Source organism: Mycteria americana (assembly GCF_035582795.1).
Source record: "Mycteria americana isolate JAX WOST 10 ecotype Jacksonville Zoo and Gardens chromosome Z unlocalized genomic scaffold, USCA_MyAme_1.0 Scaffold_18, whole genome shotgun sequence".
Classification (NCBI taxonomy): Eukaryota; Metazoa; Chordata; class Aves; order Ciconiiformes; family Ciconiidae; genus Mycteria; species Mycteria americana.
Genome location: NW_027445436.1, coordinates 4152537 through 4175505, shown reverse-complemented (window position 1 = coordinate 4175505; position 22969 = coordinate 4152537). Strand labels below are relative to the sequence as shown.

Here is a 22969-nt window from a genome sequence, read left to right as displayed (position 1 = left end):
TTCATACTTAATCATGTATGGCAATGGAAACCAAATGAGCAGTTTGCAAATTATATATGTAGAACTGTATCCCATATTTCCCAAGTCATTAGCATTTCAGATAGATGAATTAAAAAATAATTTCCTGTTGCCTGTTGAAGCTATTTTGTTTGGGTTTTATACTATTTATCAAAGATAAAAGTTGAAAAGAGTCTTCTACAGCAGAAAAGGTATTTTTATTCATGATGTTACGTTTTAAACATTTTTACATTTTCAAAACAAAATGAAAGAATTTACCAAACAAAAAGCTACCTAGATAAACTAAATCAATAAGTTTGAAATGTTAAAATGAAACCTTAATTTATTTTCTATTCTTATTTTGAATTTTTCCCTAAAGGAAATATTCGGCAGCACTGATACAATATAGGGAAGCACTGAAACATTAAACCTTTATTTTTTCATCCAAAAAAAAATATTGTGGGAGAAAGCTTAATTCAGTTGCCATGGGCTTGCGTACTGGACACATGCTAATTAAAATATTCATTAAAATGTTCAAAATTAATCATAGATTAAATTTTTAAAAATAGGTTAAGCTATAGTACAGTGCCACTAACTTTGCTTTCATGTACTTGTTAAACATGGGTTTTGATCTTTTATCTTTTCTATCCCAAGAGAATAGTGGAATAATCTCTTTCCAAAATGAATATGCTCCTATATTTAAATTAATATGATGTTCTTTTCTTAATTCTTAACTATTTGACAACTATGCTGAGAAAGTCATACTGGCTGTTTACGCTCCAATATATAGCGTTTTAGTTCATTAAGGTAGAGACTAAAATAAAAGTCTCTGCCTTCAGTTAAAGGGGAAAAAAATAAACGCACTTTCTAAAGTGTAGTATAATTAAATGCCATCATGTTATTTCACTTCTTTAAAAACAAAAAAATATTCCCTTAAAAAAACCCTCCAGATCACAAAAAAAGAAACTTGATACTTCTGAATTAAGTTTGCTCATTTCCATGCAATAACTGGCAAATATAATGGAAGTCAGGATTAAGGCAATGTCACCATTTGCACCAAGTTCTTGTCTTACTACTATAACATTTTTCTTACTGATTTATAATCAGGAATACCATATGTATGGTATGTAACTAGTCATACTGTGCTTTCAGTCAAGTATGTAATCCACACACATATTTCTCATAAGGATTTACATATTGGTAAAGATGGTACAGGGCAGATTATTTGTACAGCAGAAGTCTAAGTATGGAGCTAAGATTTTAAGAAACTGAACACCCAGCTTAGAGTATGTGATTCTGCTTAAGAAGTAAAGCAGAGTTTTATGGAATTCAAATCTATTTACATTGCATATTGTTTGCAATGTGCATAATCAGGGTGGCAATAAAAGTTACTTTTCTTAGCTGGCAATTTCCTTGGTGGAGTGATGCTATGGAAAAAAATCACTTAGCTATTTTGGCCTAACTTAACAAATGCATGCAAGAATTTCTCTATTAAATATGAATAAAATGTCTTCTGTGGGTAACTCATGATGTTCCAGTTCCATCCATTTGCTCAGGATGGAGTGTCACATTAGTTAATCCAGTTGAAAGAACAATCCGTATCAGGTGTCTGGACCGGAATGCCAACTCCCAAGATTTATTACCTCTTCACAGGGAAGTAAGAAATACTACTCAGCTGGAAGATAAACTTGCTGAAACTAAGCCCTCTTTGAATCATCCTCTGTCTGGAATATTCATCAGGCACTAAAGTGCAGTGGGCTTTTCTGTGTCAAATTTCAAACTAGTGATATTTGTCCCCAGATGTCATAAGCTCTGAGAAATGCACAAGAGAAGAGATTTAAATTACTTATTTTCTGCAAACCAGTCCTACAATACCTAGAAAAATAAATGGAGTATCTTATAAAAAGTGTGTATATCAATTATTTCTGTGACTTTAATTCAATGAGGATCCAGTTTTCATTGTAAAATTCCACCCATTACTACCTACAGAATTAGTAGGACACCATAATAAAACTGAATGCAGTCAGAATACAAGCACCTAGAGGTGCTATGATATCATGAACTTTGTCCAAGTTGTATGAACTTTCTCCATTTGTGTTATACAGATTATAAATGACTTCTAAGATTGTGTAAATCATTCTCTGTGCAATGCTTTGCTTCCACAGTGAGCCACAGATAGGCAAGCAAACAAAAAAACCCAAAACAAACAAAAAACCCCACTATTAATTTCATCTGGGAGACTAAGACAACTGAACTGTATATATATGCATCCTTGAAACATGCAGAAATATATTTGTTCTCACAGTAAACACTCAAAGTTCAACATCCATTCTTTTGGTGGAGAGAATTAACAAAATGGCTATCTTAATGCTAATGGCTATCGATACAATGTTATATATGACAACAAATAAACAGGAAGTGGGTCAGAAGAAGAAAAACATGATTATACCATGCTTATCGTCTCTCTCTTGCAAATATTGGTCAAAAATGTTTTCAAAGTATAGGAATAATGTAATATGAAATGTATTTTTTTTCTCTTGCATACATTCCGCATAATTGCTTGGAAAGAGTGGAAGTTTCTTTTTTTTCCCCATTTAAAATGAAAAAGCAAACAGGTTGTAAGAATGAAAGGAGAATAATGGTTGAAAATGTTTCTGTAGTAATCCGAAAGCAACAGTTTATATTAGTCATTTATTATGCTTGGTTTTCAAAATCAGTTACTGAAACTTATATACTTTGCCATGCTTAGGGTTTTTTTTACTGGTTAACTGTCAGCTAACAAATTTGTACCTTTTTTCCCCTAAGGAGCTATTGATGCCAGATGCAAAGTGTTTCCTGTGAAAGAGTATCCCTTCACCACTGGCATTCACTTCAGTAGTACATTATTGCAAACATCTGGAGCACAAAAAAACACTGTCTAGATTGTTTCCTAAAGCATCTAAATCAGAATAGTCCAACGCAAGAGAAATGCCTGAGTAACCCAAACATGGAAAAGGGCTATGGAAAGGTAAAATAGAGTACACCAGTAAGAATACAAAGGTAAAAAATGCAATTCTTTAATTTGCAGGCCTACAGCAGATTTATACAGTCTCTATCTTAAAGCCCACTCCAGTTACTGCAATTGAAAACCAAATTGTTCTGTGTCATGCACAATAAAGCAAAGGTGAACATTCATACATTCAAGGCCTTCATTTTAGATTGGTGAATTATCTGTTGACAGACAATGAATCTCTGCTACTTCCTCCCCTGCTCCCCAGATTCAAATTATATTAAAAGCCAGAAACATAAATGGGATGGATCCATTACTGATGAACATAAGACTGGATTCTGTGAGTGCCAAGTAGTCCTTTGAAGTACTGACTGTTCTCCAAGCTACAGCATGAGAACACACTGGTTCTGTCCATGCCTCACAGAACTGGGCCCATAATGCTATAGACCCAATTACTAAGAGATGTCAATAGGAATTTTCCATACTACTACATTCAGAAAATTATAAATGAAAAGATGTGCTCCTTCTCTTATTCAGTGTGTTCACTAATTATTACATAATTTAATATTATCTGTTATTAATGTGGACATTAATGCTTTTCTGCTATAATTTTTTATTTTAAACAATATTTTCTATAAAACAATCTCCTTGCAAATTCCTACAATCAATTTACCTGGAATCAGTCAAATAATTTCTAGCAGTCTCTCAGGACCTATATAACCTATCGTTAAAATTTCAGTTGCACAGTGATGCATATCAGTACGTACATTTTATCTAATGCTTCTTTTAAAAGCGATGCCAGTCATTTTCCAGGAAATAACGTTTTCAGTGGATATCCGAATGTCTCATTCACCAGTCATTCAAACAAAGTGGCTGTACTTACTTACCTCAGCTCTGAACGTGTTCCCGAGAATTTGCAATTCTCTGCAGCTGTGATGGGAAAACACAGAATTTCCCTTCTCCAGAATAGTTACTCCACAGTGCAGTTGTGGGAGCATCACCTCCATTACTGACTTTTTGCACCAGAAACAGGCAGCACTATTCTGTTCTTCATCTGGAGTTTTGCTATGAGCCAGCAATTAGGAGTGCTACATTTTGGGGGGCTGTTTTGGTGTGTAAATATTTTTCTCTGGCAGAACTGGTGTAACTTGTCCCCGTGTCTGGAGAGCACCGAGGGGGTCTCCCCGATGATACAGAGCCGTGCACTCGCCCCAGCGGGCTGTCGGGCAGGGACGACGACGATGATGCGGGGGGGGGAGAGCGCTTCTTCTGGAGGAGTCATCCTGCCTCCTTCTCCTTCCCTCTCTTCCCCTGGGAGTACGGGCGAGGACGATGCCGTGAGCGCTTCCTCCTTCGGTCCCTCTTCCAGGTCTAGTGTCCGTGCGGGTGGAGCGAGGCGCAGCAGACTGCAGCCGGGCCCCTCGCGCCGCTCCCGGGAGCCGATGGCATCTGCACAGTGCGGCCACCTGGCAGAGCGCGGTGCAACGCGGCGGCCCCGGCGACTTTAGGAGTCGGAGGGACTGGGCCGAGCGGCCGGCAGCTGCCGCGCTCTCTTTACGTGCGTGCCCTCCTGGCTGTGCCAGGCTGCTCTGAAGGATGTCTGCCCAGTCCAAGAGGACCGCATCCTCCTGCTCGTCGCCGTCCGAAAGGCCGCCGGCAGCCTCCAAAGCCAAGGTGAAGGAGCAGATCAAGAACATCGTGGAGGATTTGGAATTAGTCTTGGGGGACCTGAAAGAGGAAGTTAAGGAGGTGAGAAACGCCGGGGGAGGCGGGCTGCGCGGGGCAGACCCCCACCATCTGCTCCATGGAGGACGAGCACCCCCTACGGGCGTGGGCTCCGCTCCCACCGGAGCTCGGTCACCCACCACAGGCTCGTTTCATCACTTCTTCCCCGCGGGCCTAGCAATTAGTCTGTGCTGGGCGCTGGGCGGTGCAGCCACCCCCCACGGGGCCGTGGAGCTGCGCCCCTAGGGGCCGGGCAGGGTGCTCCCGGCTGCTAGGCGTCTCCTCCCGGGGGCTCCCCACCTTGGCGCACCGCTTCGGAATTTTTTGCCGGCTGCCAAAACACGGGAGGGTGTTTCGGAGAGCTGCGGGACCTACAACCCTGCCGGCTTCTGGGCTGCGCCGTGCCGGCTTCCTGGAGGTGGGAGAGGCGGTAGGCGCGACTTCCTTTCCGGCGCCAGCAAATTAACTTTTCAGTTGCACGGGGTAACCCCATATTCACCCCCAGGCTGCAGCCCGGTTCGGACCTCTTGTCTGACGGGGGCTGTGGGGTGCTGGACACCCCCCCCCCCCGCACCCGCCGCCCGGGGCGAAGGGTCCTTGCACGGCTCGGCGGCACCGGCGCGGCGAAGTCTGCCCCTGCCTCTTACCGCGGGGATGTTCATAAGCAGCGAAAGGCTGTAGCTGAAGAAAAACGACTTGGCTGTCCTTTTGGAGATTTTCCTATTATCTTGATTTTGCTACACAGCTAGTGGGCAGATGTTAGGATTGTGCACTGAAGTTCAAGTCCAAAATCTCCGTTCACTGCTTTGTAATCCTGTATTTGACGTTTATAACAGACTGTCTTCTGTTGCTGCAGAAGCACATTTTTCAGGACCAGGAGAGATTGTGCTGTAATCTGTCCCATGAATGTAAATCATTCTCCACACATAATCAGTCCTAGCTTTCCATTAGTGAGCAAACAAGACCTCAGTAGGTGGAGATCATGTGTCATCATTTACCGTGGCATGTTTTATCTAAGTAAACTTGTCTATTCTGGTTGACTGCATCTGTGAAAGAGAACCAGATTACCTCTACTTGATGGGGAAATGACTTGTGTGGGACTCCTTTTCCCAAGTAGAAGTGAAATGTAAAATGAAGCTGTAGTGATATGGTGCTGTAATAAATAACTACTGTGTACATGTGAAAGGATGAAAGGATTACCAAGAGCATCTATTTTGAGAAAATAGACATATTTTTATAATAAGGTTAGTTAAATCTTGTTCATAATTGCTCATGAGTAATAGTTTTATCTAAATATGCATTATAAAGATCATAAATGTGATACTATGTCAAATAAATGTTGCGTATACAATTATCTGTGTTTGCAATATTATTGTTATGTGCTGAATACACTTTGTACTGCATTTAGTTTCAAAAGTCAGTACAAGTTTGCTGTGTGACTACCTCCAATTGTTCACCATTTATAGTATAGTCTAAATCTATAAAAGACTTCTTGACATATCTGCAACATATACCTTTTTATGTGTGTGGTTTTAAGGTTTTCTTCCAATGAAGGAGATATTCTTGGAGTTTTCATGTGCTTCCTACTGCAGATTGCCTTGTAGTACAGACATAGGAAGCATAGTACAATATTTTTGTGAATATAAACTATTTAATCTAGGTTAAAACCCCCAAATAGGGAAAAAATTAAACAGAGACAATAAAAATTGTTACTGTTTTAATAGTACAGAGTATGAGGAAGTTTATCATAAAGTCTTTTTCCCTTAGCAGTACCTTTATCTTTGTTTTCGTTCTGCTTCTGATTTTTGTATGGCATTTATATAGGATGCAAATTATATCTATGACATGATAAATTAACATACACAGAGTGCTGTGGCATTGTGGCTAGACTACTTGCAGAACTTGCCTCCTGTGACATAGACATGTGCTTTACATAATTTTCTCTGTTCACATATGTATGTCCTCTAGTAGAAGTGGTTGCAGATAATACACAAGGCATCCTTTTTTTCAGGAAGCATGTCCTGTTTCTATCCCTATAGAAAAACAGCTCTCTGAATAAATTATTTTCTTTAAGGACATCAAAAGAGAACAAATTGTCTTAGTGGTTTTTTTACCATCTCTGAGGAATAATGAAACTGGAAAGAACTGTAGAAACTCAGGCTAAGTAGAAGCATTTACAAGATGAGATGGTAGTTCCATGTGGTTTCCTGTATCACTGCAGTGTGTACATTATCAGGAAATAAATCTTAAAAGTAGGTAGACTACTTTCCTAAATGAGAAGGCAAAGGTGTTCCATTAAATTCGGCAAGATTTTAACAATTTTCTTTTTATGGAGGTTCTGTGATGTTATTCTGCAAACAATACATTCTGCACGAACATTGTAACAGCGTTATCATCTTGATTTGCAGACTGCTCTTGGGCCTCTGCTACGCCTCCTTGCCTTCTGTAACAAGGTTCGTAATTTTCACTGAAGATGTGAAGGAACTGATAACTATAAAAAGTAGGAATAAGAGTTACTGGTGAATTTTGTTGCTTCTTGGTAAAACTTCAGGAAGTTACAGAAGTTAGAACTGGTGACATAGAATGAAAGACTGGCAAAAAATGACAGGAAGAGAGAAAGTAAGAAAGGGGAGGAATGTCGACAGTGGAGGAAGGTAGATGGTGGAACAGAAGGCTTTGCTTGACTGTTTTCTCTGGTTAAAAAAGGAAGATGAAATTGGAGTCAAAGACCTTCCAGCCATAAACTCAACTTTTTAGGTTGGAAGGCCCACTATAATGTTTTTCTGAAATTTTATGACTTTTCTGTGTGGTGGTCTATGTTTTATTTAAGAACAGAGAACTAAAAAGAACATGCTACATAACTGAATCCAGGACCCTTCTATTGCAGGCAAATCACATAATGTTTCGTTGTGAGTTTATCTAGCTCCATTTTAAATATATCTAGATTTTTGGGGTTTTTCTTTTCCTCCTATTGTTCCCATTAGAAGACTATTTAAAAAAAAATTGGATGTAACAGCTGGGAATCTTTTTTTTCATACTCAATTTATTTTTTCCTAGTGTGTCATTCAGCTCAAGTAGTTCTTGAATATTTCTTCCTCTACCTGCAGTCTATACTTTGGTACATTATTAAAGAACAGTCTTACTCACTTTAGTAATTTGATAGAATATCCCTTCTTTTGAGGAAACAGAGAGCCTTTCCACCCCGTTCTGATTGAGTTTCAGAAATTTATACAATACGGTAGGCGAGATCTGACCAGAGCTTTGTACAATGTTTCTTCTCTACTGGAACTAGCTCTTCTGGTACATCCTGAAACTGCATTTCCATTTTTGTATCAGACTGGCAGCTGATAGCCATGCTGTGATCACCTCGTACACAGAGAGCCTTGTCTGCGCAGTTATATGAATTGGTGAACTTCAAAGAGCCAACTAAATGTATAGAATGAAGCACAGGCCTCAGGGAAACCCTAGGCCTCAGATGGTTGTAGCCTGGGAGAGTGCTTGAGGACAGTACTTGCTATGTTCTTGTACTTTAGCATAGTGTATGAAAAGCCACCTCCAAAGTAGATCCAACTTAGGGAGGAGCTTTCTCTGAAATTATGCCCTTTATCCCTGCTATTCTTAAATTGTGTTTTGCCTGCATAAACTTCCTCTTAGTCACCTAGGTCTGGCTGGGATGGAGTTAAATTTCTTCATAGTAGCCCGTATGGTGCTGTGCTTTGCATCGATGGCTAAAACAGTGTTGATAACAAACCAATGTTTTAGCTGCTGCTGCTGAACAGTGCTTGCACAGCATCAAGGCTTTCTCTCTCTCGCCTGCCTCCCCCAGAGTGAGTAGGCTGGGGGTGGGCAAGAGGTTGGGAGGGGACGTAGCCAAGACAGCTGACCCAAAATGACCAAAAGGGATATTCCATACCATATGATGTGCTCAGCAATAAAAGCTCAGGGAAAGGAGGAGGAAGGGGGGATGTTCGTGGTAATAATCACAGAATCACAGAATCATATAGGTTGGAAAAGACCTTTAAGATCATCGAGTCCAACCATAAACCTAACACTGCCAAAACCACCACTACACCATGTCCCTAAGCACCTCATCCAAACGTCCTTTAAATACCTCCAGGGATGGCGACTCAACCACTTCCCTGGGCAGCCTGTTCCAATGCTTGATAACCCTCTCGGTGAAGAAAAATTTCCTAATATCCAGTCTAAACCTCCCCTGGCTCAACTTGAGGCCATTTCCTCTTGTCCTATCACTTGTTACCTGGGAGAAGAGACCGACCCCTACCTCTCTACAACCTCCTTTCAGGTAGTTGAAGAGAGCGATAAGGTCTCCCCTCAGCCTCCTTTTCTCCAGGCTAAACAGTCCCAGCTCCCTCAGCCGCTCCTCATAAGACTTGTGCTCCAGACCCTTCACCAGCTTCGTTGCCCTTCTCTGCACACGCTCCAGTACCTCAATATCCCTCTTGTAGTGGGGGGCCCAAAACTGAACACAGTATTCGAGGTGCGGCCTCACCAGTGCTGAGTACAGGGGCACAATCACTTCCCTAGTCCTGCTGGCCACGCTATTTTTGATACAAGCCAGGATGCCATTGGCTTTCTTGGCTGCCTGGGCACACTGCTGGCTCATATTCAGGCGGCTGTCAACAAACACCCCCAGGTCCTTCTCTGCCAGGCAGCTTTCCAGCCACTCTTCCCCAAGCCTGTAGCGTTGCATGGGGTTGCTGTGGCCCAAGTGCAGGACCTTGCACTTGGCCTTGTTAAACCTCATACAGTTGACCTCGGCCCATCCATCCAGCCTGTCCAGGTCCCTCTGCAGAGCCTGCCTACCCTCCAGCAGATCAACACTCCCACACAACTTGGTGTCGTCTGCAAACTTACTGAGAGTACACTCGATCCCTTCGTCCAGATCATTGATAAAGATGTTAAACAGAACTGGCCCCAACACCGAGCCCTGGGGAACACCGCTTGTGACCGGCCGCCAACTGGAGTAAACTCCATTCACCACCACTCTTTGGGCCCGGCTGTCCAGCCAGTTCTTTACCCAGCAAAGAGTACACCCGTCCAAGCCATGAGCAGCCAGTTTCTCCAGGAGAATGCTGTGGGAGACCGTGTCAAAGGCTTTCCTGAAGTCTAGATAGACAACATCCACAGCCTTTCCCTCATCCACTAGGCAGGTCACCTTGTCATAGAAGGAGATCAGGTTGGTCAAGCAGGACCTGCCTTTCCTGAACCCATGCTGGCTGGGCTTGATCCCTTGGTTATTCTCTACATGCCGTGTGATGGCACTCAGGATGATCTGCTCCATCAGCTTCCCCGGCACCGAGGTCAGGATGACAGGCCTGTAGTTCCCCGGGTCCTCCTTCCGGCCCTTCTTGAAGATGGGTGTCACATTTGCTAATCTCCAGTCAGCAGGGACTTCCCCAGTTAGCCAGGACTGCTGGTAAATGATGGAAAGGGGCTTGGTGAGCACATCTGCCAGTTCCCTCAGTACTCTTGGGTGGATCTCATCAGGCCCCATAGACTTGTGAGTGTCTAAGTGGTGCAGCAGGTCACTCACCATTTCCCCCTGGATTATGGGGGCTCCATTCTGGTCCCCGTCCCTATCTTCCAATTCCGGGGGCTGGGCACCCATAGAACAATTGGCCCTGCTAATAAAGACTGAGGCAAAGAAGGCATTAAGTACCTCAGCCTTTTCCTCATCCTTGGTCACTGTGTTCCCTCCCCCGTCTACTAGGGGCTGGAGATTCTCCTTAGCTCTCCTTTTGCTGCTAATGTATTTGAAGAAGTGTTTTTTGTTGTCTTTTATAGCAGCAGCCAGACTGAGCTCTAACTCAGCTTTGGCCCTTCTAGTTTTCTCCCTGCACAGCCTCGCTACACCTTTGTAGTCCTCCTGAGTTGCCTGCCCCTTCTTCCAGAGGTCATAGACTCTCCTCTTTCTCCTGAGTTCGAGCCAGAGCTCTCTAGTCAGCCAGGCCGGTCTTGTTCCCTGCCGGCTCGTCTTTCGACACCTGGGGACAGCCTGCTCTTGTGGCTTTAGGACTACCTCCTTAAAGAATGTCCAGCCTTCCTGGACCCCTTTGCCCTTTAGGGCTGCCTCCCAGGGGACTCTCTCGACCAGTCTCCTAAACAGGCCGAAGTCCGCCCTCCGGAAGTCTAAGGTGGCAGTTTTGCTGACCCCCCTCGCCTCTTCTCCAAGTATCAAAAACTCTATCATTTCATGATCGCTCTGCCCAAGACAGCCTCCAACCATCACATCGCTCACAAGTCCTTCTGTGTTGGTGAAGAAGAGGTCCAGCGGGGCACCTTCCCTCGTTGGCTCACTCACCAGCTGCGTCAGGAAGTTATCTGCCACACACTCCAGGAACCTCCTGGACTGGTTCCTCTCTGCTGTATTGTATTTCCAGCAGACATCCGGCAGGTTGAAGTCCCCCACAAGAACAAGGGCTAGCGATCGTGAGGCTTCACCCAGCTGCTTATAGAATAGTTCATCTGTCTCCTCATCCTGGTTGGGGGGTCTGTAACAGACTCCCACCACAATATCTGCCTTGTTGGCCTTCCCCCTGATTCTTACCCATAGACACTCCACCCTATCATCACCATCATCGAGCTCTAAACTATCCAGACACTCCCTGACATACAGGGCTACCCCACCACCTCTCCTGCCTCGCCTATCCCTCCTGAAGAGTTTATAGCCATCCATCGCCGCACTCCAGTTGTGCGAGTCACCCCACCACGTTTCCGTGATGGCCACCATATCATAGTTTTCCTGATGTACAATGGCTTCCAGCTCCTCCTGCTTGTTACCCATGCTGCGTGTGTTGGTGTAGAGGCACTTCAGCTGGGCTGTCATCCGTGTCTCCTTCACAGAAAAACACCCCTTGCGTGCTTTGAGGCGTTTCACTGGCGTTTCCCTCTTGCCTCCCGTTGCCTCAGTATCCCCTGGCTCAACTCCGCTCGACTTCGGCTGTGCCCAAGCGTACCCCGCACATCTCGAGGACTCAGGCCGAGTGTCCTCGCTGGCAGCCGCTCCCTCTAACCATGGCACATCGTCCCTCAGCTTCCCTCGGGCAAGCCTGATATTATCCCCCTCCCCCTTCGAGTCTAGTTTAAAGCTCTGTCAATGAGCCCTGCAAGTTCCTGAGCGAAGATTCTCTTTCCCCTTTGAGAAAGATGGATCCCATCAGATGCCAGCAAACCCGCTGCGGCGTAGGCCATCCCGTTGTCAAAAAAACCAAATCCGTGGCGATAACACCAGCCACGGAGCCATGCATTAATAGATTGGGCATCTCTCTTCCTTCTGGTGTCACTGCCCACCACTGGAAGGAGAGAAGAGAAAATAACCTGTGCTCCTGAGTTTCTTACTAGCCGTCCCAAGGCCCTCAAGTCTCTTTTGATCACCCTAGGACTTCGCGTTGCAGCCTCATCGCCCCCCGCATGGAAGAGCAGTAGGGGGTAATAGTCCGAGGGCCGTACCAGACTAGGGAGTACCCTCGTGACATCCTTCACGCGGGCCCCAGGGAGGCAACAGACTTCCCTAAGAGGAGGGTCCGTCCGGCATATCGGACCCTCGGTTCCCTTCAGAAAGGAGTCACCCACAACTATAACCCTTCTTTTCTTCCTCGTGGAGGTGGTGGTAAGACGAGAGGTACGTTCTTCTGACCTGGGCAACACCTCTGGTGTAGATAGACTGTCGTCCCCATCCTCCACTGACTGGCCTTCCACCTCCAGGGCCTCATACCTGTTGTGTAGAGGCACCTGGGGGGGGGAGGCAGGCAGGGAGGGCCTTCGCCTGCCGCCACGAGCGCGGACTCTCCTCCATTCACTCTCCTCCTCTGAGCTGCTGCCTTCAGCCCGGCGGGGGGGGGGGATAGAGGATCCCCTTGATCGTGGGTTCTTACTGGCGGCCGCTGCTGCTCTTGTTCCCGTCTCAGGGGGGGCAGAGCCTGGCACCACCAGTCAATCTCTTTCTCAGCCTCCCTGATACTCCTTAACCTTTCCACCTCCTCCCGTAGCTCTGCCACCATGCAAAGCAAGTCATCCACCTGGTCGCACCTCACGCAGCTGTCCGCACGGCTGCCATGTGTGAACAGGGAGATGCCCAGGCACTCCCTGCAGCCCGAGACCTGGGTGGCGGCATGTTTTCCCGGCAGCTCCGTCTGGGTAGCCGCATCCACTCTGGCGAGCGCAGAGGGCATCGCTTTCTGATGAGTAAGGACCATAGCTGAGTTCCTTCTGGAAGGATGGGGACTACCGAATGAACTCACTTCTCACAGATCCTCTTGAGCTAGTAGGTGCCTTCGCCTTCCCTACACGCCCTGCCTGCGCGAACTGCCGCGCAAACTGACGCGCCACGCCCTGTTTGCCCGTCCTGGTCGCCGCGCTCCCTGGGAGATGCTCTTGTACGGGAAGGGGATTTCCGCCGTCACTCTCGTCCCCGCCCACGCTGAGTCAGAGCCAGGTCCTCGTCAGGAGCTCCCGCCTTCCTGCTCAGGGGCCGGGGGGGTGGCTGCGCCCTCCCTTTTCTTTTTCCTCCCTTCCCTGCGCGGTTTTGCCGCGGTTTCGCCGATCCAGCAGCGGTCCCCCGACGCGGTCCTCTGTCTCAGAGCTGCTCGCCTCGGAGGCTTCGCTGAAATGGCGGTTCCAGTGTGTTCTCCTCGTTCTAAAGTGCCGCCAACAATAATGTTTGTCTTCCCAAGCAACCGCTGTGTGTACTGAGACCCTGCTTTCCAGGAAGTGGTTAGACATCTGCCTGCTGATGGGAAGTAGTGAATGAATTCTTCTTTTTGTTTTGCTTGTGCATGCAGCTTTTACTTTCCTTATTAAATGTCATTATCTCCATCCATGAGTCTTTTCTCCTGATCCCATAGGAGAGGTGAGTAAGGGAGAAGCAGGATGGGTGTTTGGCCGCTGGCCGGGGTCAACCTACCACAGTCCTTTTTGGTGCCCAACTTGGGGCCTGAGATAATGACACTTTTGATCTGAGCATGATACAGCTGTTGTTGTTAATTGGCAGGTTTCTGTGTGGGTCATGGAGCTTGCTTGCTTTCTTTACTGTATAATAGTTATGGGTTTGTTAGTGGCTGCTAGCAGCTCTTGCTGTTTGCTGCGTTGCTTACCTCCCTACTTTGCTGTGCCTAGAAATATTTTGATAAAAGCAATGATTATGTGCTAGGTTAGCATATGGCCCTAGAGTAGTATAGGGACAACTGATATACAAGAAGTGACAGGTGCTCCGCCTCCAGCTTCTGGCAGAAGTCCCACCCCTCTCCCAGCAGCTGCACATGCCATTTGCCCTGGAAGCCACTCCTCTCTTTTGGTCACATGGTCTGTTGTCATTGGGTGGCAGGACCAGTCACCCCTACCACTTTACCCGGAAGGCCCTTCCCTTACATACAAAGGGGGGAGCCATTTTGTTTCAGTCACCATTTTGGCAGGGAGCTACCATTTTGTTAAATGTCATAACCCAAGTGTTTTCATGCTACTCTGTGATTAGCTGACAGCCATTTCTTTACAACATCCTACCCACGTGTTCTCAAGTAGCCCTGTGATTGGCTACCCACTTCCTTTGGACCAGGAAGTGCTCAGATATACAAATATATACATTTATATACAATATATGCATACATATAGAAATATATATAAAAAGAAGTGTACAAATATGCATAAATGTATTTTTATTTATACATAGATACACTATTTTATATATATATACATGTAGAAGTAAATGTATGGGTATATATTTTTATATATACATTATATAAAATGGATAAAACATTTAATAAGAGCTAATGGAACGAATAATTAAAGTTTAAATGTGAATGGTAAGTAATTAAACAAAAGTAAAAGGCAGGTTCAGGGTCCCCCACTTTACAAGGCTGCAGAAAAAGCCCTGATATGTCTGGGGTGGGGGGGAACTTTGGATGGTAGAGGGGGGAATAAAAAGGGTGGGGGGAACAGACCCCTCCTAGGAGGCCCACTAAGGGCCCCCTGGTGCAAACCCTGTCACGTGCAAAGAAGAGACTAATCCTGTGAGCTGCACTGAGAGGCCCCTGCGTCTGGGCCCAGCCCAACAAGATGACCATGCAGTATTACTGGGGCAGACTTTGAGCTTTGCACGGTGCTGCAAGACACAGGCAACGCTGTCTGTGAAAATGGAAAACCAGGAAAAAATGCCAACTTGAGAAGAATATGTACGACGATAAGTAAAATACCTGAAGGGAATCCCAAAAAAGACCACGTGAATCAGAAGAACCGGCCAATGGGCTCATGAATTACAAAATGGATTTCAAGGTGTCTATGGTGGTTTGACCTTGGCCAGCTACCAGACCCCAATCCAGCCAAAGTCTCAAAGTCTCACTCCCCCTCCTCAACATGACAGGGGGACAAAATAAGATGAAAAAGCTCATGGGTCAAGATAAAGAAAGGGAGATCACTTACCAGTTAGTCACAGGCAAAACAGACTTGACTTGAGGAAGATTAATTTAATTCATTGCCAATTAAAATAAAGTTATATGGTGAGAAACAAGGACAAAAAACTAAAACACCTTCTCCCCTCCATCCCCTGCCTTTTTTCCCCAGGTTCAACTTCACTCCTTCATTCCCAGCTTCTCTACCTCCTTCCCTGCCAAGCAGCATAGGGGACATGGGGAATGGGGCTTGCGGTCAGTTCATAACAGTTCGTTTCTGTTGCTCCTTCCTCCTCATGCTTTTCGCCTGCTCCAGCAGTGGTCCTCCATTGGCCACCGTTCCTCTCAGGAGAACTTGCTTTTCCATGGGCTTCTCTCCATGGGCCACAGTTCCTGGCAGGACAGCGTGCTCCAGCATGGGCTCTCTCCACGGGTTGCCATTTCCTTCAGGGCATATCCACCTGCTCCGTCTTGGGGTCCTCCATGGGTTGCAGTGTGGATATCTGCTCTGGCATGGTCCTCCACGGGCTGCAGGGGGACAACCTTCTCCACCATGGTCTCTTCCATGGCTGCAGGGGAATCTCTGCTCTGGTGCCTGGAGCACTTCCTCCCCCTTCTTCTTTGACCTTGGTGTTTGCAGGCTTGTATCTCATACTTTTTTTCCTTTATTCCTCACACACTGCTGTGCAGCATTTTGCCTCTTCCTAAATATGTTATCTCAGACATGCCACCAGCTTCACTGACTGGCTCACCTTTGGCCAGCGGTGGGTCCATTTTGGAGCCAGATGGAACTCGCTCTGACACAGGGGCAGCTGCTGGTTCCGTTGCCAAACTGGCTATGTCCGGCACAGGGGCAGCCCCATGCCTCTTCTCAAAAAGGCTACCCCTGCAGCCCCCCTGCTACCAAAACCTTGTGTTTTGGGTCTGGTTGGGATGGAGTTAACTTTCCCCATAGCAGCCCTCATAGTGCTGTGCTTTATATTTGTAGCTAGAATGGTGTTGATAACACACCAGTGTTTTGGCTATTGATGAGCAGTGCCCACACAGCATCAAGGCTGTCTCTCCAACCCCCCCATCCCCCCAAAGGCCAGTAGGCTGGGGGTGGGCAAGAGGTTGGGAGGGTACATAGCTGGGACACCTGACCCAAACTGACCAAAAGGATATTCCATACCATATGACATCATGCTCAGCAATAAAAGCTAAGAGAAAGGGGGCAGGGGGCATCCGTTATTAAGGCATTTGTCTTCTGAAGCAACTGCTATGCGTACTGAGGCCCTACTTCCCAGGAAGTGGCTGGACATCACCTGCTGATGGGAAGTAGAGAATAAATCTGTTTTTTTGCTTTGCTTCCACATGCTGTTTTTTCGTTAAAATGCCTTTATCTCAACCCATGAGCTTTTTCATATTATTTTCTCCCCCTGTCCTGCTGAGGAGGGAGAGTGAGAGAGTGGCTTGGTGGGCACCTGGCAGCCAGCCAAGGTCAACCCACCACAGTCCTTTTTGGCACCCAACATGGGACCTGAGACAACAACAGTTTTGAACTGAGTGTGCTGTAGCTATCAATTGGCAGGCTTCTGTGCAGGTCACAGAGTTTGCTGGCTGCACTGCTTATCTCTTTATTTTGCTGAGCTTGGGAACATTTTAATTCAAACAATGGCTATGCGCTTGGCCCTGGCATTGATGTCCTTACTGTGCTGGGGGAGCTATCTTGTGGAGAGGATGAGGGAATACACCTCCCTCTTCCTATCCAGGATTGATGTGGGTGGGTTTGTTGCACAGGCTCCCGAGGTCCTTGTTCACCTTTACATGAGCTGTTTAATACTACTAACTCTGTGGGCTTATTGTTGGGTTTGTGGAATCTGGTGTCATCCTGGCATAAGAGAAGACAACTTTTGGGCGAGGCTATACTGAAGCATGCCCTGAGGTGGCTGGTCCCTGGGTGGCAGGGTGTGTGGAAGGATTTGGGCAGGTGCCGAGGGCGGTTATCACCTCCCATAGCCTGGGATTTTACACCTGAACAGGCAAGTAATCCTGGTAAATTGATGTGCCACCTGATAGAAGGGTGCCTTGCCGACCCTAATGAAAACCAACAGCCTCTAGCACTGTACTGGGGCTTGGCCTGTGCCTATTGAGCCACTATTCAGTACTATCAGAGGAGCATGGTTAAGACAGGGACCCAAACCACCTCTGAGGATGCCATGTTTGAGACAGGGACCCAAACCACATCTGAGGACACCGTGGTTGAGATAGGGACCCAAACGCCAACTACAGTAATTGCCCCAGTAATGAAAAAGAAACAGTGGGCAAGGAGGTCGACGAGTCCATATCATTGATTAGTAAGGGAGGAGGAGGTGGAAGGGACTGATCAGGAAGCTGGTCCTTCATCAAAGAAATGGGAGGAAGAAGTGAGAGAAATTAGACAAGAGGAAGAAACTACCCAGTCCCTGACCTCGAGACAACTTTGAGACATGTGGAAAGATTACAGCTGCCAGCCAGGGGAGTGGATTGCTGCCTGGCTGCTCCTATGCTGGGATAGCGGGGCCAACAGTCAGGAATTAGAAGGTAAGGAAGCCCAACAGCTGGGATCCCTTGCTAGGGACCGGGGAATTGACAGAGGAATTGGAAAAGAGGCAGCAATCCACAGTCTCTGGAGGCAGCTCCTGTCAAGCATGAAGGCAAGATATCCCTTCAAGGAAGATCTTGTGAATTACCAAGGAAAGTGAACTACTGCGGAGGAAGGCATCCAGTTCCTGAGAGAATTAGTGGTGCTGGAAGACATCTACAGTGACCTGGACAACCAGGTCTCCAAAGATCTGGATGAAATCCTGTGTATATGAGCCATGTAGAGGAAGGTGGTCCAAAACGTTCCAGCGTCATATTCCAACAGCTTGGCAACAATGTATTGCCCTGATTTGAATACACCAACTGTGGAGAGAGCATCTTCCTGACTCCGACATTTTGAAAAAAATCTCTCTCTGTCCTTGTCCCCACCAATCAGCGCCTTGGCTGTCAGGGGCGCCCCATGGAGCCAGTACCCTCTTCCCCCAGCCAGAGGGAAAGGGAGTCCCAGGCACATGCTGCATGGCAGACTCTGGTTCTTCCTGCATGACCAGGGGGAGGACATGAGGAAGTGGGATGGTGAGCCCACCTTTAAGCTGGAAGCCTGTGTACACAAACTGAGGGGGAAGACAGCTGCTAAGAAAGGGCCACCCAAGAAAGCTGTCAGTTCAGTTGCTGTTGAGATGGAAGAAGGCAGTCAGTGATCCCCCAGACGTAGAAGGACTGAGATTGCCTCCCTTGATTCTGGTGAAGGTGCAAGGGTCAGACAGTGAATACTCGGGAACAGTATTCCGGGAACAGAACCGGGAACAGAGGGTCCCTGCCTTTGGCCAGGAGGACAAAAGGGATGACTGGGTTTACTGGACTGTGTGGATTCGATGGCCTGGCATATCAGATCCACAGAAGTGTAAGGCTTTGGTAGACACTGGTGCACAGTATACCCTAATGCCATCAAGGTATAAGGGAACGGAACCCATCTGGATTTCTAGAGTGACAGGGGGATCCCAATAGTTGTCTGCATTGGAAGCTGAGGTGAGCTTAAAAGGGGACAAGTTGCAAAAGCACCCTATTGTGACCAGCCCGGAGGTCCTGTGTATCCTTGGCATAGACTACCTCAGGAGAGGGTACTTCAAGGACCCAAAGGGGTACTGATGGGCTTTTGGTGTAGCTGCTGTGGATACAGAGAAGATTAAACAGGTGTCTACCTTGCCCAGAGGTAAGAGCTTGAGGAGGAAGGAGTGGCAGAGATGAAACATTATGGGCTAACTGCAACCCCCATTCCCCTGCGCTGCTTGGGGAGAGGAGGTAGAAGAGTCAGGAGTGAAGTTGAGCCTGGGAAGAAGGGGGGGGGGTGGGGGGAAGGTGTTTTTAGTTTTGTTTTTATTTCTCATTTTCCTGCTCTGGTGTTAATTGGCAATAAATTCAATTAATTTCCCCAAGACGAGTTTGTTTTGCCTGTGATGGTAATTGGTAAGCGATCTCCCTGTCCTTATCTCGACCCATGAGCTTTTTCATATTTTCTCTCCCTGTCCTGTTGAGGAGGAGTAGTGATAGAGTGGCTTGCTGGGCACCTGGCAGCCAGCCAAGGTCAACCCACCACAGTAGGGGAAGAGCTTTCTAGGTCTTATGTACTTCCAGGTAAAGTGGTAGGGGTGGCTGGTCCTTCCAGCCAATCACAACAGACCATGTGACTAGAAGTGAGGAGTGTCTTCCAGGGCAAATGGCATGTGCAGCTTCTGGGAGGTGGGTGGGCCAAAAGCTGGGGGTGGGACACCTGTCACTTCTTATCTTGTATATCAGTTGTTCTTATACTACTTCCTGGTACTGATGTCTTTTCTGTGTTGGGTGGGTTTCCTTGTGGAATGAGTGAGGGATTACACCTCACTCTTCTCTGGGATTGATGTGTCTGTCTTTGTTGCAAGGGCTCCTGAGGTTCTTGCACATCTTCATGTAATCTGTTTCATCCTATTATCTAACATCATTGCCTTTTTTTCGGGCGTGCGTAACCTGGTTTCATCCTGGCGTAAGACAAGACAACTTGTTGGTGAGGCAACTTTCCTGTTGGCTCCAGTGTTTTCAGAGAATCACAGAATGGTTGAGGTTGGAAGGGACCTCTGGAGGTCATCTGGTCCAACCCCCCTGCTCAAGAATGGCCACCTAGAGCCAGGTGCCCAGGACCATGTCCAGACGGCTTTTGAATATCTCCAAGGAGGAAGACTCCACAACCTCTCTAGGTAACCTGTTCCAGTGCTTGGTCACCCTCACAGTAAAAAAGTGTTTCCTTATGTTCAGACGAAAACTCCTGTGTTTCAGTTTGTGCCCACTGGACACCACTGAAAAGAGCCTGGCTCCATCTTCTTTACACCCTCCCTTCAAGTATTTATATACATTGATGAGATGTCCCCCTGTGACTTCTCTAAGCTGAACAGTCCCAGCTCTCTCCGCCTTTCCTCATAGGAGAGATGCTTCAGTCCCTTCATCATCTTTGTGGCCCTTCACTGAACTCTCTCCAGTATCTCCATGTCTCTCTTGTACTGGGGAGCCCAGAACTGGACACAGCACTCCCTCACCAGTGCTGAGTAGAGGGGAAGGATCATCTCCCTCAACCTGCTGGCAATACTTTGTCTAATACAGCCCAGGATACCCTTAGCCTTCTTTGCCGCAATGGCACATTGCTGACTCATGTTCAACTTGGTGTCCACCAGGACCCCCAGGTCCTTTTCTGAAAATCTGCTTTTCAGCCAGTCGTTCCCCTGCACGTACTGGTGCATGGGGTTGTTCCTCCCCAGGTGCAGGACTTTGTACTTCCCGTTGTTGAACTTCATGAGATTATTTTTAAGAGTATTTTTCTTCCTTCTTGTCCCCATGGGCCAGTGTCTTAGTTGTCAGGGGTGCCCCACGGAGCCAGTTTCCCCCTGCCGGAGGGAAAGGAAGCCCCAGGTGCAGGCTGCATGGCACTGTCTCGTTCTTTGTGCATGACCAGGGGAGGACATGAGGAAGTGGGATGGCAAGCCTACCTTGAAGCTAGAAGCCCACATACGTGAACTTTGGGGGAAGACAGCTGCTAAGAAGGGATCATACAAGAAGGCCATTGCTCCATTTGCTGTTGAGACAGTAGAAGGCAACCAGGAATAACCCAGATGTAGAAGAAGGGCTGAGAATTCCTCTCCTGATTTTGGTGAAAGGATTCCAGGTATGACACTGCAGGGGTCAGATAGTGAATACTCCGACCAGGACTAGAGGGTCCCTGCCTCCAGCCAAGCAGAGGAAAGGCACAACTGGGTTTACTGGACTGTGTTGACTGGACAGGGTGGCACATCAGATCTGCAGGAATATAACGCTTTGGTGGACACAGATGCACAGTGTACCCTAATGCCATGTACTGGATCTAGCTGGGATGGAGTTAATTTTCTTCATAGCAGCTTGTATGGTGCTGTGTTTTGGATTTGTGACTAAAACAGTGTTGACAACACTGCAGTGTTTTAGTTATTGCTGAACAGTATTTGCACAGCTTTTTCCATTTCTGCCCCACTTCTGAAAACACTGACAGAGAAAGGCCTGCCAGCCTGGAAACTAAACCTATGAACCAGAAGCATCCTTGAAAAGTGCAGCTGACCTCTTTGAAGTATGGCCGGGGTACCTAGAAACTGGAGGCATCCTGAGATACCACCAAGCGCAAAAACAAGGGACTGTAACAGCAACTCATCTTCTGAAAAGGTGGAAAACAGTCTGGGAAAATAAAATGGGTCTGAAAGAACAGAAAACATCATCATCTATTGGCTGTTCCAGGTGAAAAATAGAAATTAACAGCATCTATTGGCTGCTCAAAGTAGTGGTGTCCTATGCCCTCTTATGTCTCTATGATATAAAAATAATTTTTATTCAAAGATGGAGCCTCTCTATCTGAGAACTTCCCATGCTGCACGTACTTTTCCTTTCCTAAACAGGCTGAATTCTCCACGAACTTTCTATGAGATCTTGGACCCTCATTGGGGATACTTGGCTGACTCCAGACTCTGTGACATGGATCATCTTTGAAGCAAGACTCTGTCTGTTATCTTATTGGTCCCCCTTTTTGACCCTTTCTCCCCTCTTTGGAGTCGGTTTGGTTTGTCCTCCCACCTTTGGGATGATTTTGCCCCTGCCCCTTCTGAAATCTAATTCACTTGATACCGTATTATATATCCATATAAGTAATCTATCATAATATATCTACTAATATATTCTATATATAATATATATATATAATCTATCTAATATATCTACATATATATTGTTGATAAGTTGCTTCAGTAACTATAAGTTTGTAGTAACCTGTATTAGTATATACCTACTTGGTTGTTGCTATATGATTGGTTGTTGCTATTATTGACTGCTGCCATACTATTGATTGATACTATATTATTGATTGCTGATAGTAATTTGTAATAGCTTGATATGTATATATATTCACTTTATTAATCATAGGTATACTTGCTAGTGGTGATTTTGTGGTAATCTGTAATAAAGTAGAGAAATTTAGAGGATAAAAGCCTCCATGTCCTTGTGTATTATGGAATCCTACAAACCCACTGTTGAGATCTTTGCACACCTGCAGGCCAGGTAACCCTTTAGGTTGTGACATTAATTGGTGTCAGAAGTGGGATACTGTAAAATACACAGGATGTAATGGATGCAGACACTTGGGAGAAGGTACTAGAAAAACATGGAAAAGTAGTAGAAGAACATAAAAAATTGTCCTGTGAGTGGAATTTCAATAGTGGCAGGAAAGTGTTGGGCTTCTCACACCAAGTGAGTAGGCTGGGGGTGCACAAGAAGTTGGGAAGGGACACAGCTGGAACAGCTGACCCCAACTGACCAAAGGGATATTCCATACCATATGACATCATGCTCAGCAATAAAAGCTCAGGGAAAGGAGGAGGAAGGGGAGACGTTTGGGGTTATGGCATTTGTGTTCCCAAGTACCATTAGGTGTGATGAAGCCCTGCTTTCCTGGAAATGGCTAAACATTTGCCTGCCAATGGGAAGTAGTGAATGAATTCCTTATTTTGCTTTTCTTGTGCACACAGCTTTACTTCACTTATTAAACTGTCTTTATCTCAACCCATGTGTTTTTCCCGCTTTAGCCCTTCCGATTCTCTCCCCCAGCAGGTCCATTTTGGAGCTGGATGGAACTGGCTTTATCTCACATGGGGGCAGCTCCTGATCTCTTCTCACAGAAGCCACCTCTGCAGGCCACCCCCACCCCCTGATATCAAAACCTTGCCACGTAAATCCAACACAACAAGACAGTTAA

At 46.3% G+C, this 22969-nt stretch overlaps 2 long non-coding RNA genes across 2 annotated transcripts; one reads left to right on the top strand and one right to left on the bottom strand.

The window, feature by feature from the left end:
- Positions 1 to 907: 907 nt before the first annotated feature.
- LOC142402985 (uncharacterized) lies at positions 908 to 5106 on the bottom strand. Its single transcript, XR_012773550.1, has 3 exons — positions 5012 to 5106; positions 3874 to 4714; positions 908 to 1809 (listed from the first exon to the last, which is right to left on the bottom strand). It is a non-coding gene; the product is annotated as an uncharacterized LOC142402985 (long non-coding RNA).
- LOC142402987 (uncharacterized) lies at positions 4295 to 21810 on the top strand. The gene is made up of 3 exons (XR_012773552.1): positions 4295 to 4735; positions 19702 to 19907; positions 20657 to 21810. It is a non-coding gene; the product is annotated as an uncharacterized LOC142402987 (long non-coding RNA).
- Positions 21811 to 22969: the final 1159 nt, after the last annotated feature.